The 17,130-nt window shown below is 36.4% G+C and overlaps 1 protein-coding gene and 1 long non-coding RNA gene across 10 annotated transcripts in view; both read left to right on the forward strand.

Annotated features, from left to right (window-relative positions):
* Positions 1 to 17,130, forward strand: part of Sarm (sterile alpha and armadillo motif) — a 309,482-nt gene that overhangs the window by 124,911 nt on the left and 167,441 nt on the right. The window contains exon 1 of one of the 9 annotated variants that reach the window (XM_075308456.1): positions 14,638 to 14,785. The exons of the other annotated variants lie outside the window; for them this stretch is intronic. The gene's annotated coding sequence lies outside the window, so the exon portion shown is untranslated. Of the gene's footprint in view, positions 1 to 14,637; positions 14,786 to 17,130 lie in introns of those variants that run through there. 9 annotated transcript variants of the gene reach the window in all.
* Positions 1,072 to 1,704, forward strand: LOC142236927 (uncharacterized). Its single transcript, XR_012722262.1, has 2 exons — positions 1,072 to 1,471; positions 1,530 to 1,704. It is a non-coding gene; the product is annotated as an uncharacterized LOC142236927 (long non-coding RNA).

Here is a 17,130-nt window from a genome sequence, read left to right on the forward strand (position 1 = left end):
GTTTGGGGAACGTTTGTCGACAGCCAGGAAGTCTGGATCGGGGGGAAATCGAAAACCGGAAGCCGCTGAGACGACAAAGAGAGTTGCCGGTAGTTTCAAGCGAAACCCTAACCTCTCTCTCCGAGATGCCGCAAATAAGCTGGGTGTATCGTCTACAACCGTGCATCGAGCCAAAATACAAGCCGGACTATCGACTTACAAGAAGATACACTGTTAGAAAAATATGTTTTTTATATGTTCCGATATAAACAAAAAGTGTTTCGGGCACAATTTTTAAACACAATATATTTAAGTGCAAACATGTAATGTTCCTAAACTAACACTAAATGTTTGGGACACATATGTTAATATGTTAGAATATATTATGTTTGGGGCATAAATGTTTTATAAAAATAATATCTGTGAATGTAAACATATATAAATTTACAAATTTCGATTAAACATATATATGTTGTGATATTTTATTCAGAGAGAGAGAGAGAGTATAGAGAAAGAAATAGAGATGGAAACCGGGAGGGTTGACGAAAGATATCAACATAACACAGTGAGAGAATGAAAAGAGAGCTATTTGTATATGTTGTTTCGGAAAACTGTTTTATGATAAGGCCAAAAATTTGATATGCTTAAATCTAAATATTATTTAATTTGAATATTAGAATGAGTATTCGGAGTAAAGAGAATAGACATTCGGAACCAAGAGAATAGACATTTGAAAAAAAAAAACAGCGTGTGTTTTCGTCTTGAGAGCAGCATTTTATGTATGTGTGGACATGTGTTTTGTTTATCATTTTCCCAGCGGCGGAATCGAGAAGGACCTTGCGAATTCAGGCATGTTAAATGCATTAAATTGGAAGGAGTTGTGTTTATAAGGCATGCATGTGTACTGATTTTACATTCATCGGAAGCCTTCTAAAATCAGACCTGTATTTAAGCATTGCGATTCATTTACTTTTTTCATTTTATGCACACGGACATTCTCTCTGCCTTCTTTATAGCAAGTTGTATAGCATGGGTGTTAAAATTATATAGCAAGAGAGATGTCTTGTGCTCTCGTTTAAAAGAGAGCTTTAAAATTGTTTACATTCCTATTAATTTATAATTAGAATGCATTTGTAATGCCTTTGGAAGTAAAACGGTTATATCATAGAAATGAATAGGCATGTAATTGCATTGCTTTCCACTTCCAAAAATAAGCTATTAGGAATGCGTAGGATTTCGTGTATGTTAGAGGAATTGTATTTTAACATTTTCTACCCCCAAACAAAAACAAAAATGAAACATAGCAACATTTGAAATGTATAACTATTTATGTCAGAAAATATTTTCATTAATGCCATGTGGATAATAATTTAGCGTACGCCAGTACATGCTATTCGTTAGTTGAATTCTTGATCTGGTAAAGTACGTACGTCTTCCAAATTATAAAGTGTTTCGCATTTGCGATAGTAACCTTAAGTATAAAACTCTAACGGTAAGTCTTTAATTTTATTTTATTATTTTAATTTTTTAATGCATTTTAGTTCTTTCAGATCTTGACAATAAATTTACCGAAACGCAGAAAGAATATAGAGCCCAGACGAATCAAATATAGTGATATCTTGGGGAGTGACTTGACATTTTCTTTATGTTTTTATATATCTCTGAACGCTAACCTTTTTTCATGTTAAAAATAAATAAATTTGAAACAAAAGCATAAAAATTTAATACCGTATTTTTTTATTTATCATAAAGGCATTATTTTGGGAATGTGTATGGAAGGCCTTCCTAAACGAGAACCCGTATAGTGCTACAACATGCCTACAATAGGAAGGACGTGAGAAGTAGTTATATTATCAGTAATTATGTAGGTGTTTTATATACACTCCTGTAAGCCTCCTTCTTTTTGGAGGGCTGGTGAAGGGTCTTTTATGGAAGCTACAAATAAGGCCTTGCCCTCCAATCTCACCCTATGTTAAATGGAAAGGAAGGTGTAATGTCCTAAGCAGGCCTCTGTAATGCTTAGACAGGCCTGGAAGGAGGCCTTCCAACCACATGAACTACGCCGCTGGGTTGGCATTATGGCCACAATTTTTTTTTCTTGGTTCGTTAAAAGAAATCGGAACGTATGCTAATCACTGCTCCACGTGGCCAACAAATGTATGTTTCTGTTAAATAATGTTATGTTTGCATGGGCTCATGGGCGCTGCAAACTATGCTATATAAATGTAACTTATAACGATAATTGTCTATTGGTGACTATAACAGCCCAGTGGTAGTGTGTTGGCTTACAATTTGCATGATTCCCGGTTTGATTCTCCGTCCAGGCGAAAAGTAACATTTAAAAAAATTATAAAATTGAGTAATTTCTTCAACATTATTTGTATTATAGAAAAAGGTGCCAAGAACTAAAAATTTCGTGGAAGTGAAAATTATGTGTGGGAATGAGCACAATCTTCTTGGGGAGAAAATTCTTCCAAGCATATAATATTTTTGGGTTCAAAATGCTTCCAAACATATAATATGTTCACATAAAACAAACATAATAATGTTTCGGCAATATCCAATAATATATGTGCTTCCTGCAAAATATGTTTGGAACATATGTTAGAGAAGCGATTATTTTTGAGGGTGTAGTGACTCCAAATCGCGATGATAAACAAAATACGACGGCCAAAGCGCGATCCCGAAGGCTGTACACGACTATGCTGACGAAGTTTGACTGCGTGGTAATGGACGACGAAACCTACGTCAAAGCCGACTACAAGCAGCTTCCGGGACAGGAGTTTTATACGGCAAAAGGAAGGGGAAAGGTGGCAGATATATTCAAGCACATAAAACTGTCAAAGTTCGCAAAGAAATATCTGGTTTGGCAAGCCATCTGTACCTGTGGCTTCAAAAGCAGCATTTTCATAGCTTCCGGGACTGTCAACCAAGAAATTTACGTAAAAGAGTGTTTGAATAAACGTTTGCTGTCTTTCATGAAGAAACACGGTTGTTCCGTACTGTTTTGACCGGATTTGGCATCTTGCCATTACGGTAAAAAGGCCATGGAGTGGTACGCCGCCAACAACGTGCAGGTGGTTCCCAAGGACAAGAACCCTCCCAACATGCCAGAGCTCCGCCCAATTGAGAAATACTGGGCTATTGTCAAGCGGAACCTAGAGAAGACCAAAAAAACTGCTAAGAACGAGCAGCAGTTCAAGGAAAACTGGCTTTCTGCGGCGAAGAAGGTGGACAAGGTGGCTGTACAAAATCTGATGGCAGGTGTCAAGCGTGAGGCCCGGTAATTCGGATTTGGAAAAGCGAAAGCCTAACTGAATATGTTTCCTGAATTTTATACTAATTGAACTTGAAAAAGAAATTTAATTTGATTTTTTAAATAAACGATTTCACCGATTTACACGCGTTTTCCCTTGACCAAATTTTGACCGTATCACCCTTTAAGTCTGTTCTCCATCTTTAGATCAAAAATCTACTTCCTTTCTTCAGCTTGAAGGTCTATTGGGGTCATACCTGCTATGATCAGTCCAGCCGCGGCAGATACAACGCCCTCTCCCATTAGTAGGAGAATTGAACCAGACTTTGTCTTGCAACGAATTGGCACTTACGTTTCCTCAGGTTTTACGTTTTGTCTGAGATTTTTCAGCACGTCGGCGTAGTTATGGCCCTCTCTCGGTTTTATTATTACTGCCTCGGACTGTTTCCAAGGTTTCTGATTTCGTATTCTTTGTCTTTTCTTCGTATTGGAGTTCAGTGCTACTGACGTTTTAAATTCAGTATTTCCCGCCACTAGAGGTGTTTTTGGGAACTGTCTAGCTCCTCCTGCCGGCCTTTTATCCTTTACCTTTTTACCAGGATTTTCATCTGGTGGGCTTGACGCGACTCGTTTCCTTTGCGTCGTTGGTCGTGGTTTCAAATCACTTGTTTAGTCTTAGATTCGTCTCTATCTTTTTCGGCCATTTGCCAGTTTCTGAGATATATACTCATAACATCTAAGACTTCCATGCTTAAAGGGTGATACGGTTAAAATTTGTTCAGGGGAAAACGCGTGTAAATCAGTGAAATCGTTTATTTAAAAAATCAAATTAAATTTCTTTTTCAAGTTCAATTAGTATAAAATTCAGGAAAAATATTCAGTTAGGCTTTCGCTTTTCCAAATCCGAATTGCCGGGCCTCACGCTTGACACCTGCCATCAGATTTTGTACAGCCACCTTGTCCACCTTCTTCGCCGCTGAAAGTCAGTTTGCCTTGAACTTCTGCTCTTCCTTAGCAGTTTTTTTGGTCTTCTTTAGGTTCCGCTTGACAATAGCCCAGTATTTCTCAATTGGGCGGAGCTCTGGCGTGTTAGGAGGGTTCTTGTCCTTGGGAACCACCTGTACGTTGTTGGCGGCGTACCACTCCATGGCCTTTTTACCGTAATGGCAAGATGCCAAATCCGGCCAAAACAGTACGGAACAACCGTGTTTCTTCAGGAAAGCAGCAAACGTTTATTCAAACACTCTTTCACATAAATTTCTTGGTTGACAGTCCCGGAAGCTATGAAAATGCTGCTTTTCAAGCCACAGGTACAGATGGCTTGCCAAACCAGATATTTCTTTGCGAACTTTGACAGTTTTATGTGCTTGAAAATATCTGCTACCTTTCCCCTTCTTTTTGCCGTATAAAACTCCTGTCCCGGAAGCTGCTTGTAGTCGGCTTTGACGTAGGTTTCTTTGTCCATTACCACGCAGTCAAACTTCGTCAGCATCGTCGTGTGCAGCCTCCGGGATCGCGCTTTGGCCGTCGTATTTTGTTTATCATCGCGATTTGGAGTCACTATCTTGTTGTAAGTCGATAGTCCGGCTTGTATTTTGGCTCGATGCACGGTTGTAGACGATACACCCAGCTTATTTGCGGCATCTCGGAGAGAGAGGTTAGGGTTTCGCTTGAAACTACCGGCAACTCTCTTTGTCGTCTCAGCGGCTTCCGGTTTTCGATTTCCCCCCGATCCAGAATTCCTGGCTGTCGACAAACGTTCCCCAAACACTTTAATTACATTTGTAACGGTTGATTTGGCAACTTTTAGCGATTTTGCCAGCTTTGCGTGCGAGTAGCTCGGATTTTCGCGATGCGCGAGCAAAATTTTGATACGCTGCTCTTCTTGCTTGGACGGCATTTTGACAACTGAAGAGTGAATTCCAAAATCGAAATAGGAGCAGCATTCTACACACACACACCTTCAAAATGAAGGGTGTTCAGGTTTTTTAAATGCAAAATTGAAAGAAATACGTCAAGTTTATATTGACCAAATTTTGACCGTATCACCCTTTATGTTCCGTTGTCTGGTGATCGCATTTCGCATCTTTTGTGTGGACGTCTCTACATTTTCCAATCGCTTCTTCTGATTGTCGCATCCTTAATATGAACTCTTGACGGGGAGAGCTTCCCGTCCGTTTACCTCCATTGTGAGGCGATTCAGCGCTGCTATCTCTAGGGGTGAAGAAGTCTATCCGCTGTGTTTCTCTGTGGTTTGCCACAGAAGATCGTGGTGTGCTCCCTGGGGAGCGTAGGGTTCTCGTGCTGCTTGGTGACGGTGTACACCATTAAATCCTCAGAATTTTCTGTCATAGATGAAATCCGATTTGATTTACTTTGTTAATATACACTCAACATTTTTTTTTATTATAGCTTTTAGTATCTTATTTCAATATACATGCTAATGGATGTCATAAAATAGAAATTGATACTTTTTAATCGTATCGATTGTCTATGAAATTTGAATATAATTTGAGATATCATTTAAATTTGTAATGTCCATTAAATTGATAGTGAGTTAAGAATTGCCATAACTCTATATCCGATAATCGTTTGCCATCGACCATTTTGTATTCGAAAAGGTAGATGAGAGTGATCTAACAAAGCCTTCTCTATAATTTAGAAGGCAAATCATGGCTTTGACCTAATTTAATGATCATCGGAGCCTTTGAGTTTCTTAAATCATTTTTTCTGTATTGTAGTCTCCATACAGATTGATTTTACTTCATATACATATTTGTAAGGTTTACACCGCAATTTACTACTAAATCCACAATGATGATTATATTATTTGCCGAAATTAATTACGCCGGTCCATTTTGTATATAGCTGTCCCATATACCACTACTTACTCTATTTTAATAAATTGTACACAATTACAATTACAATTTAATATTAAATTTATAATTCTTTATATTCTTCTAGGTAAGTTGATGACTTTAACTATTGGTAAGACAAAAATATCAAAATCTAATTCAATATAAAAGTTATATAAATTCTTTAAGACGCTAAGGAAATTGTCACACTACACCGAAAAAAATATTTACCTGATATTAAAGAAGATTACGCAACCTAAATATTAGGATGTGAAATTTACAAAATATTAAGGACAAATTTGTTTAAAATAATGCAATTTTAATTAAAATAAAGTTTATAATCTTTGCTTCAAAAATATTTTCATTAAATTCAGGACACAAATTTCCATCCGTTAAAGTCGCATGTCTTTGAACAAAGGCAATTTCCTTAAAGTAAAGAAACACATTTTTGATTTAAAGAAATCGTCCTTAAATTAACTGAAATATTGAATCTTTAAATTTAAGATAAAAACGCTTCGAATATAGGCTAAACCTTATTTTGAGGATTTTGCATCTTTGGTTTAAAGTTTAAAGTTTTTTTGGAATTAAGAAATCGCTGTTTACTGTTATAATTTGGACTTTAAAACTGGCATTTCTTTGTACGTGAATACCCAGCAAAAAAAGCGTCGCCAAAAAAGTAATGAAAATGTTCTTTTTGGATCCGGAAGTGGTGCAAAATTGACGCAGAAGCAATGAATTTAACATGGGCTTGTCATAGGACGGAAGTCCTCCATTTCAACAGGCGTTGCACTGAATTTGCATCACTTCTTTAGGTGTGATCCCAATTCAATGTTTTGGATGTAAATTAAGAAATTCTGTGATATTTTTGTCAAATAAATAATTTTTATAATTTTTTATAATATTTAGTGGATTCTAACGCTTCCCGAAAACGTTTGACTTCAAATATTTTCAAAAATTCACAATTTTTTCAGATTGGATTTAGCATTTTTTTCGACAAAATTTGAATAATTTGTACCATTTTATGAATTCTTACTCTGTTTTTAACCTATTTTAAACAAAAAAAAAAGTTAAAATTACTCATCAAAAGTATGAAAAAACTAAGTTATTAAAAAAATTATTAAAATAACTTCCTGGGTAGTTAAAATAAAGAACATCATTGGGAGTGCATCTTCTGGAAGTGCTTTTAAAGTTGTGCCTTTGGAAGAACTTCCAAATTTTTTTGCTGGGTAGCTTTATTAATATACTGCGAAAGGAGAATGAAAATTCGATAAATTAGATCAGCATACTAATTTTAATTTTATTGATCCTAGATTTAAAGCCAGATAAGTCGCTAAAAAATGTTTTTATTTTAAAGAAGCCGTATTTTTGGCTCGGAATCAATACCAAAATCCTTAAAGGAAGGTTAAAATCTTTGGATCCAAGTAAACTTTTTTTTTTGTTTGAGTGTAGGTAAATATGAGTACCAGACTGTTTACTACCGTTATGTTAAAAAAATCCAATATGAGCAAATTTATATTTTTTAAATCGTATAAATTGTAGAAATTTAGAAATAAATTACATTTATTGCATTACGTTAAATTCTATTACATTACCGTTTCACTAATTTCACCATTATAACGATTTAAAAACGAATTGTCATGTTTACATATTGCAAATCTCGCACACTCCTTATGTTGGCAATGCCTAGCCATGCAAAAAACACGCTCATATGTTAAAAGTATTCAGCAACGATGAGTAGTGCTGATAAACAGGTTTTAGAAGATACGAGGAGAAAAGAGCGCAACAGAAACATCAAAACAATATCCAACATGAGAAATATACATTGAGCATATGTCTTTGTCAGGGATGTAAAAGTTGGTACGATTGTACTAAATTTGGATGATTTCGTATTCCAGTGTAGTAAAATTGTACTACAGTTGACTAATGGTTTTGATATTGATTCCGAGCCAAAGAAGCGAAGAATTGAAATGAGGATAATTTTAAGACACAATTTTCTTTTAAATTTGAGTTTTACTTTTACACTAGAAAACAAATTTTAATTTATTCGTTTATATACCCACCACCATAGAATGGTGACGGGGGTATAATAAGTTTGTCATTCCGTTTGTAACACATCGAAATATCGATTTCCGACTATATAAAGTATATGTATTCTTGATCAGGGAGAAATTCTAGGACGATATAACGATGTCCGTCTGTCTGTCTGTCTGTTGTAATCACGCTACAGTCTTCAATAATGAAGCAATCGTGCTGAAATTTTGAACAAACTCGTCTTTTGTCTGCAGGCAGGTCAAGTTCGAAGATGGGCTATATCGGTTCAGGTTTTGATATAGTCACCATATAAACCGACCTCTCGATTTGGGGTCTTGGGCTTATAGAAATCGTAGTTTTTATCCAATTTGCCTGCAACTTTAAATCTAGAGGTATTTCATGACCATAAAGAGGTGTGCCAAAAATGGTGAGTATCGGTCCATGCTTTGGTATAGCCCCCATATAGACCGATCTCCCGATTTTACTTCTTGAGCTTCTAGAATCCGAAGTTTTTATTCAATTTACCTGAAATTGGAAATCTAGAGACATTTTATGACCATAAAGAGGTGTGCCAAAAATGGTGAGTATCGGTCCATGTTTTGGTATAGCCCCCATATAGGCCGATCTCCCGATTTTACTTCTTGGGCTTATAGAAACCGCAGTTTTTATTCAATTTACCTGAAATTGGAAATCTAGAGGTATTGTAGGACCACAAATACGTGTGCCAAAAATTGTGAGTATCGGTCCATGTTTTGGTATGGTCCCCATATAAAACGACCTCCCGATTTTACTTCTTGGGCTTATAGAAACCGCAGTTTTTATCCAATTTGTCTGAAATTGGAAATCTAGAGGTATTTTAGGACCATAAAGAGGTGTGCCGAAAATGGTGAGTATCGGTCCATATTTTGGTATAGCCCCCATATAGACCGATCTCCCGATTTTACTTCTTGGGCTTATAGAAACCGCAGTTTTTATTCAATTGACCTGAAATTGGAAATCTAGAGGTATTGGAGGACCACAAATACGTGTGCCAAAAATTGTGAGTATCGGTCCATGTTATGGTATGGTCCCCATATAAAACGACCTCCCGATTTGGGGTCTTGGGCTTATAGAAACCGTAGTTTTTATCCAATTTGTCTGAAATTGGAAATCTAGAGGTATTTTCGGGTCATAAAGAGGTGTGCCGAAAACGGTGAGTATCGGTCCATATTTTAGTATAGCCCCCATAAGAAAGATCTCCCGATTTAACTCCTTGGGTTTCTATAAACCGTAGTTTTTATCTGATTTGCCTGAAATTGTAAATATTCTGTTATTTTAGGCTCACAAAAACTTGTATCGGATTAAGTTTTTATCGGTCCATTTGGTAATGCCTCCATATGGACCGACTTCACTTCTTGAGGGTGTAGAAGGCGCACTGATCATGAAAATTGCTTGAAACTCAATGTAAAATTTCCAGATTTTACTTCTACAGATTTAAGATTTCAAATCACGACGTTATTTTATAATTTTCTTGCACACTTACAAGAGATGTTAAAGATTCCTCTAAAACTCAAACAAAAAGGTTCTTATAAATCCAGAATCTGATATAGTCCTCATAGGTGAAATCTTTAAATTTATCTTCGAGAAGTGTCCTCAAGTCCTCAAGCCCTCCTGAAATTTCAAAGGAAACCCTAATATTTGGTTCATGGTGGTGGGTATTTAAGATTCGGCCCGGCCGAAATTACTGCTGTATATACTTGTTTTTCAAACTTTTGTCCCTTTACAAGTCATTTAACAACGTATTAACGACACCCTACATTTCCAAATTCAGACTCGACTTTAAGACGAATCACTTAACTATAAAGACAAGATGACTTCGTGGAAAAGTTTATCGACATTTGGACAACGAAAAAACTTTATATGAGAGAAATGCGTTTTCTATGCTAAACAAAATTCGAATTCGTATTTAAAGGAAATAAAATCTTTGGCCTCACGACAATATTTTTTTTTCTACGCGAAGTAACAACGGCATTACGAGTATAGGGAATCTGTAATCAACTACTGAGCAATATTAAATGAATACATAGAAATGACAAGGAATTCTATTATTAATCTTATGAATGTTAATATTGATATCAACACCTAGAATTCCTCATTTTTGATATTTTGGTGGAATGTTCCTATTTACTCCACGGTTCCAATCGAATATTTGGGATAGAAGCAGGAAACCAAGTGCCACCCAATTCTATTACTTAACATTTTAGAAGTAAATTTTCGTTCATAAATACATGGTGATCGACCTCCAATTAACATTACTCGATCATTTCGAAGACCTCCACAGCTCTCCTGTTTTTTTTTTGCCGAAATCTTGGTCTTATTGTAGCCTACTCTCTGGGTATACATTCATCCTCACAAATCCTCAAAATCAGTGATAATTAAAATTAAAAAAAATATATATATAAAATTTGTATCATAATTTTATATTTCTTTTTCAAATTTTAAATTATCACTGATTTTGGGGATATGTGAGGATAAAAGTGTACCCAGAGAGTAGGAGAATACAAGAGAATGAAACTGTGAAGTGAAACTGCGTCAATAGGTGGCAGTCATGAGCACGCACTGAAAAAAAAACATGTTTGGACATGGTTACCGCATCCATTTAATGCTTATCTAGAGTAAAGGGTGATACGGTCAAAATTTGATCAAGGGAAAACGCGTGTAAATCGGTGAAATCGTTTATTTAAAAAATCAAATTAAATTTGTTTTTCAAGTTCAATTAGTATAAATTTCAGGAAAAATATTCAGTTAGGCTTTCGCTTTTCCAAATCCGAATTACCGGGCCTCACGCTTGACACCTGCTATCAGATTTTGTACAGCCAACTTGTCCACCTTCTTCGCCGCAGAAAGCCAGTTTGCCTTGAACTGCTGCTCGTCCTTAGCAGTTTTTTTGGTCTTCTTTAGGTTCCGCTTGACAATAGCCCAGTATTTCTCAATTGGGCGGAGCTCTGGCGTGTTCGGAGGGTTCTTGTCCTTGGGAACCACCTGCACGTTGTTGGCGGCGTACCACTCCATGGCCTTTTTACCGTAATGGCAAGATGCCAAATCCGGCCAAAACAGTACGGAACAACCGTGTTTCTTCAGGAAAGGCAGCAGACGTTTATTCACACACTCTTTCACGTAAATTTCTTGGTTTCTTGGACAGTCCCGGAAGCTATGAAAATGCTGCTTTTCAAGCCACAGGTACAGATGGCTTGCCAAACCAGATATTTCTTTGCGAAATTTAACAGTTTTATGTGCTTGAAAATATCTGCTAACTTTCCCCTTCCTTTTGCCGTATAAAACTCCTGTCCCGGAAGCTGCTTGTAGTCGGCTTTGACGTAGGTTTCGTCGTCCATTACCACGCAGTCAAACTCCGTCAGCATCGTCGTGTACAGCCTCCGGGATCGCGCTTCGGCCGTCGTATTTTGTTTATCATCGCGATTTGGAGTCACTACCTTCTTGTAAGTCGATAGTCCGGCTTGTATTTTGGCTCGATGCACGGTTGTAGACGAAACACCCAGCTTATGTGCGGCATCTCGGAGAGAGAGGTTAGGGTTTCGCTTGAAACTACCGGCAACTCTCTTTGTCGTTTCAGCGGCTTCCGGTTTTCGATTTCCCCCCGATCCAGACTTCCTGGCTGTCGACAAACGTTCCCCAAACACTTTAATTACATTTGTAACGGTTTATTTGGCAACTTTTAGCGATTTTGCCAGCTTTGCGTGCGAGTAGCTCGGATTTTCGCGATGCGCCAGCAAAATTTTGATACACTGCTTTTCTTGCTTGGACGGCATTTTGACAACTGAAGAGTGAATTCCAAAATCAAAATAGGAGCAACATTCTACACACACACACACCTTCAAAATGAGGGGTGTTCAGGTTTTTTAAATGCAAAATTGAAAGAAATACGTCAAGTTTATATTGACCGTATCAAATTTTGACCGTATCACCCTTTAAGAGAAACAATTTTCATCCGATCCGGCTGAAATTTGGCCCCCATTTGACCTCCGGATCCTCTTGTAAGACCAAAATTCATCTGATTCAGTTGAAATTTGGCACGTGATGTTAATATATGGCCTCAAACACTCATGCAAAAATTGGTCGATATCGGTCCATAATTATATATAACCCCATATAAACCGATCCCCAGATTTGACCTCTGGAGCACCTTGGAAGAGCAAAATTCTTCACATTTGTTTGAAATTTGGTACGTGATGTTAGTATAGGGTATCCAACAACCATGCTGATGTTCCTATCAGTCCATAATTATATATAGCTCCCATATAAACCGATCCCCAGATTTGACCTTCGGTGCCTTTTGGAGAAGCAAAATTCATCCGATCTGATTGAAATTTCGTGCGTGGTGGTAGTATATGATATTTAACAACCATGTGAGTTGAAATTTGTGGATGAGAGTCTTTCGTAGAAGTTTCTACGCAATCCATGCTGGAGGGTACATAAGATTCGGCCTGGTCGAACTTACGGCAGCATATACTTTTTTGTTCTGCATTTTGCTATATGGTATCTTTTATTTGCAGTTACATGATGTCTGCGTTTGTACATTTGATGGGCACGAAATAAATATGGAATGATTACTTATTGTTGGAATTGAACCAAAATAGAGTGTATACAAATATATGATGTTTGCTTGCACATCATTATAAATACAAATAAACAATGAATTAGTTTATAAATAAAATTAGTTTTTGTGTTTTTCTCAAGTGGCGTCCTGTTTACGACGACAGAAATGGTTTTTTTATAAAGATCAAAACATTTTAGGTTGTGACAATGTTCTTTTGACTGGAAGAAAAACATTTTTGATGAATACCATAACATTTTAAATCGTGACGATTGTCTTTTGATTCAAATAAAATTATTTTTATCAATATAATAACATTTTAGATGAGGACAATTTTATTTTTCTTAGAACCATGATCACTGAGCCTACATGATTGCAGGTTAAAATGTTACATGGTCGCCGCAAAAATAGCTCCTATCATATTATTTTGCTCTTCGAATATGATCGTAACAATCGTGAGGAAAGATAAAATATATTTCTCTAATGTCATGCAGTTCTTGTCGGCATTTCTCTCAAATAACAGACATTTTTGTACGAAACTGGAGGAAAATAGAATTTAGAACCTATTTTGTAATAACAAATGTTCTTCTTTCACAGTTTCGTTTTCTTGTATGCCCCTACCATCTGGGCTACATTTATTGAAACGCTTTTGAGGACGGATATACTTATAAATGCCGCTAGTGGCGCAAAGGGTTGAAACTTTCACTGATAATTCGTTATCATAAATATTTCATACATTCACAGTATGGCAACAGATTCAGTCTACATGATGTTATTCTTTCACCTTTACTGTAGTATTTTGTTATAAACAGTAGTTTGCTATTCTTCGTCGAAGAAAGGATGACCGATGTGATTTGAATATGTTTTAAGACAAATATTATTAGAGAACACGATGTTTGGAATTCCACCACCTGAAAACTTTTAAATATTCTCTTAAATGACATCAATGGAGTAAAATTATTTGCAGAAATTGTTTAAATAAAATTACAGTGAAATTTTCAAAGCAAAAGCCAGACATAGTTCGGTCCTATGGTGTAAACTGTAAAAGGTACCCTTTTAATATTAGAATCTCATCTCTATTCGCCTCTCCTCTCAGAAAACAAAAACGTGTTCAACATAAACCAGTGCTTTTGAAAAAAAAGAGAGAGAGAGAACAGAAAACCCCAACAAGGCAATAATATACCAACAATAATGGGGCATATCCACCACCTCTAAAAAATACTCAACATTAGGATTCATTCTCATCCATTTTACTGACTACTGATAGTTTTACTGGTGTCGTGTTGGTTGCTTCAGCTGTGCTTTATGCCATTTGTTTTGTTAGTTTGCTGAATGCGTTATAGTTGTAAAGTTGTTGGGGCCGCTTTTCTTTCTTTTTCTCCTGGTTAGCGATTGTACGTAGGCGCTCAGCCAACAACAAAATCTGACGTCGAAATATTTCATAGTAGAGAGAACGGTATAAACTGAGATTCAACAAAGATACGAGCGACCCATCCATCTTATATCTGTCAGTTAGAATTGAAACAATAGCGTCGAAGCAACAAGAATCACGCGAAACGCGATTTGTTGGTCGGTGAGAATTAGAAAAAAAGCAAAAAAAAAAAAAAAAACACGCGTATTTTGCTATAATCTAAACATGTTTCTAAACGTTCCGTTTAGAAACGTTTGTGGTCCCAGGTGTTGTTATTAAAATTTCAAAACAAAAAAAAAAAAAATTGAAATTGAATTGAAATTACCCCCAACAAGCAAGCAAATCAACAGAAGAAAAGCAATAAAATCTAAAATAAAAGCTTTGGGGTATACGAAATTAAAAAATAAATGCAATACAAAAAAAAAATATATTTACATAATCCACAATTTACATACAAATAAAAAAATATATTAAAAATTATATTATTAAAATATTATATTGCAGAAATCCTTCCAATAGTTTATTAAAGTGATTTGATCACAAAAAATTGTGATTTAAAATATTAAAGATAAATAAAAGTGTTGTATAAATCATCACACCACCATCCATAAAAATGCTGTAGTCTGGTATTAATTTGCTAACAAAAATAGAATTAAAAGGTAATTTTCATGTATTTTTCTAAGCCCTATTGAGCTTAAAGCAAATTGTAGGAAAATTTTCAAAAATTATGATAAATGATTGCGGAAAATTATTAAATATCTCTAGCATTTCTGGTCGTCACGGTGCACAGTGCTTCAAAAACGGTAAAAAAACATCATTCTACTGTATTTATAAAACTTTTTTTATACCCTCCACCATAGGATGGGGGGTATATTAACTTTGTCACTCCGTTTGTAACACATCGAGATATTGATCTAAGACCCCATAAAGTATATATATTCTGGATCGTGGTGAAATTCTGAGTCGATCTGAGCATGTCCGTCGGTCCGTCTGTTGAAATCACGCTAACTTCCGAACGAAACAAGCTATCGACTTGAAACTTGGCACAAGTATTTGTTATTGATGTAGGTCGGGTGGTATTGCAAATGGGCCATATCGGTCCACTTTTACGTATAGCCCCCATATAAACGGACCCCCAAATTTGGCTTGCGAGGCCTCTAAAAGAAGCAAATTTCATCCGATCCGGCTGAAATTTGGTATATGGTGTTGGTATATGATCTCTAACAACCATGCAAAAATTGATCCACATCGGTCCATAATTATATATAGCCCCCATATAAACCGATCCCCCGATTTGGCTTGCAGAGCCTCTAAGAGAAACAAATTTCATCCGATCCGGCTGAAATTTGGTACGTGATGTCAGTATATGGTCTCTAATGACCATGCAAAAATTGGTCCATAATTATATATAGCCCCCATATAAACCGATCCCCCGATTTGGCTTGCAGAGCCTCTAAGAGAAACAAATTTCATCCGATCCGGCTGAAATTTGGTACGTGATGTCAGTATATGGTCTCTAATGACCATGCAAAAATTGGTCCATAATTATATATAGCCCCCATATAAACCGATCCCCCGATTTGGCTTGCAGAGCCTCTAAGAGAAACAAATTTCATCCGATCCGGCTGAAATTTGGTACATGATGTTAGTATATGGTCTCTAATGACCATGCAAAAATTGGTCCACATCGGTCAATAATTATATATAGCCCCCATATAACCCGATCCCCCGATTTGGCTTGCAGAGGTTCTAAGAGAAACAAATTTCATCCGATCCGGCTGAAATTTGTTACATGATGTTAGTATATGGTCTCTAATGACCATGCAAAAATTGGTCCATATCGGTTCATAATTATATATAGCCCCCATATAAACCGATCACCAGATTTGACCTCCGGAGCCTCTTGGAAGACCAAAATTCATCTGATTCAGTTGAAATTTGGTATGTGATGTTAATATATGACCTCAAACACCCATGCAAAAATTGGTCGATATCGGTCCATAATTATATATAGCCTCCATATAAACCGATCCCCAGATTTGACCTCCGGAACCCCTTGGAAGGGCAAAATTCATCCGATCCGGCTGAAATTTGGTACATGATGTTAATATATGGTCTCTAATGACCATGCAAAAATTGGTCCATATCGGTTCATAATTATATATAGCTCCCATATAAACTGATCGCCAGATTTGCCCTCCGCTGCCTTTTGGAGAAGCAAAATTCATCCGATCTGCTTGAAATTTGGTACGTGGTGGTAGTATACGATATTTAACAACCATGCCAAAAGTGGTCCATATCAGTCCATAATCATTTATATCCCCCGTATAAACCGATCCCGAGATTTGGTTTGGAGCCTCTTGGAGGAGCAAATTTCATCCGAGTGAGTTGAAATTTGTGGATGACAGTCTTTCGTAGAAGTTTCTACGCAATCCATGGTGGAGGGTACATAAGATTCGGCCTGGCCGAACTTACGGCCGTATATACTTGTTTAATTTTAACTTTTGTTTTGACCGAAAATTGGATATAAATGCGGCGAAAGTATTTAAGTCCGTTTTTAAAAATTTTGTGTAGGACTTTGAGAAGTTTGTTTTAAACTGAAAGTAAAAAAAATGTGTTTTCTTGCTGATAATAGCGCACAAAAAATAAAATTCTGCTATATTTGTTTCTAAATATTTTAAAAACAAGATAGTAAAATAGAAAGTCGGGCCAGGCCGACTATATCATACCCTAAACCACCCCTATATAAGCATTTGCGGGGTATCATTGGTATGGTTTTGTGAGATAAACCGCATTTCCATATTTAAGAACATTAAGGGATACACGCAGGGAATGAAGCCGGCCCATTTTTATCGGCGCGGCTGACATTAAATTTTTGCCTCCGATACAAATGTGATACTGATTGATTGTGGGTGGAAGGTTTAAGATTTTGGCAAAAAAAATGCAACAATTATTAATATATTTTGTTGATTTAAATCAATTTTTTGATTAATTGGCGGCTAAT

This window comes from Haematobia irritans, chromosome 4 (assembly GCF_050003625.1).
Source record: "Haematobia irritans isolate KBUSLIRL chromosome 4, ASM5000362v1, whole genome shotgun sequence".
Classification (NCBI taxonomy): Eukaryota; Metazoa; Arthropoda; class Insecta; order Diptera; family Muscidae; genus Haematobia; species Haematobia irritans.